This window comes from Tasmannia lanceolata, unplaced genomic scaffold, assembly GCF_043159265.1.
Source record: "Tasmannia lanceolata isolate RefF3 unplaced genomic scaffold, GAP_Taslan_0.1 ptg000018l, whole genome shotgun sequence".
Lineage (NCBI taxonomy): Eukaryota > Viridiplantae > Streptophyta > Magnoliopsida > Canellales > Winteraceae > Tasmannia > Tasmannia lanceolata.
The window spans coordinates 70501184-70503289 of NW_027518695.1; the positions used below are offsets into that span (position 1 = coordinate 70501184).

Genomic DNA, 2106 nt, shown 5'->3' on the forward strand with positions numbered 1-2106 from the left:
ATGGCCTCCTCACAAGAATGCAAGGACTTGCTTTACAAGGCCAAGCTAGCGGGGGACGTCAAGAGGTACGAAGATGTAGTAGATTCCATGAGAATAGTTGCCGAAGAAGGCCATTCAGGAGTGACCCTCAAAGAGAGGAATCTCCTCACCACAGGCTATAAGGGCCTGATTGGACAGCGAAGGGCGTCATGGCGGATCCTCTCCTCAATCAAGCGAAAGGAGGAGGAGAAGGGGAATGATCAAAAGGTGGCATTGATAAAAAAGTACCTGCAGAAGATTGAAACAGAGATCGTTACTATTTGTTACGAAGTTATGATCGTTATGGACGGGTTAATCACTTCATTTCACGTTGGTGAATCGATGGTGTCTTATTATAAGTTGAAAGGAGATTATTGTCGTTATCTTGCAGAGATTTATACCGGTGCTTGGAGGAAAGACGCTGCTGCTGAATCCCTGGAAGCTTATGAGAATGGATACAAAATGGCGGAGCAGATTTTACCGCCCGAAAATCCGATTCGATTGGGCTTAGCATTGAATTTCTCAGTCTTTTATTATGAAATTATGAACATGCAGGAAAAGTCCTTCAAGATGGCTAAGCAAGCTTTAGAGGAAGCTCTTCCCGTGCTTGATATTGAGAAAATGAGTGAAGAATGTTGCAAGGAGACTACTCTGATCATCCAGTTTCTGAGTGATAATCTCACCTCGTGGGCAAATGGTGAGACTCTGAAGCCGAATGAAGGCAATTAATGCATAAAGCAATGGTGACTCATTTCAATGTTTTGCTTAATTACTAGGTATTATTGTTGTGTGCGGACCATATAGTTTCTTTTTGCCAATTTGGGTCACCTAGAAATTAAATAAATAGCATTGTGGTTGGACTCATATTTTTCTAGCTGTAATAAAATACTTTTTTGCTAATCTCTTTATTATTTTATGATTCCGACTTTATGTATGTATTCATCCGACTTGACCCGAGAAGCTATTTGATGATGGGATGATGAGTACATGTTTATATGGCCCTCCGTCATATAATTTTGGGAAGTGATATATATAGAGGAAACGGTTTCTACACACATGTGCAGATAAGTTATCTACACACTAGCTTAAAATATAGTGGAGGGCATATTGTTTGGGTGATCCAAACCATTCATTTGATTGGCCCTCACATAGATAGGGTGTCCATAAAAAATCAACTCCATAGGATCATCCCAACCCTACGATTTGTGGGGGTAAATTGGACGTGTATAAACCTTCACAAATCTGTCCATTTTTTTCCTCCACGGTTCGAAGGGTTAGGATGATCCTATGGAACTGATTTTTTGTGGACACCCTATCTATGTGAGGGCCAATCAAATGAATGGTTTGGATCACCCAAACAATGTGAGCCTCCATTGTATTTTAAGCTAGTGTGTAGATAACTTATCTACACATGTGTAGAAACCGTTTTCTCACATATATATATGTGAGAAGTATCCAAACGGGCCTTAAGCTATTCTAAAATCATGATTACTTTCCAAGGTAAGGTCACGTTTGAATACTTTGAATTTTTTTCGCTAGATTATTAGCTTACCCAATGGTGAGGGAGGGTGGAAGAGGGATAGATATGAGAGGGACTGAGTGAGGACAGGATAAGAATAGCCTGAAAACCCAAGGAACAAAAAACTACATTGAAAATCTGATTTACTTTTCTTGGTTTTTTAGACAATTATCATCCTCTACTCATTCTTTCTCTCTCAACTCTCTCCTCCCAGCCGCCCTACCCTCTCTCACCACTTGGAGAAACTAAGGTTGCGTTCAGTAACCATTCTCAGCCTCATTCATGGAAACAAGAAGAAACAGAACAGTGAGAATCTTCCAAAGCGGATCAAAGTCGCTTGGGAAAAATTCATTGCTTCACATCAATTAGCCGCAAAAAATAGGAAAAGAAAGAAACGGGCGATGCGGACCCAGTTATTGAACTAATTGCTTAGAGATTTTCAAGATTTTTTCTTTCACCGCATGGCAGAAAGAGAGGAGAATGGTTGCCCAACAACCCCTAATTTATAAAGAAAAAAAATTCTTGGTTGCGAAACATGACCTAAAAGATCTCTTGATAATACGTTTTGA

General features: G+C 40.0%; 1 pseudogene; it reads left to right on the plus strand.

The window, feature by feature from the left end:
- On the plus strand, positions 1-747 carry LOC143850676 (14-3-3-like protein B pseudogene; annotated as a pseudogene).
- The last annotated feature ends 1359 nt before the right edge of the window (positions 748-2106 follow it).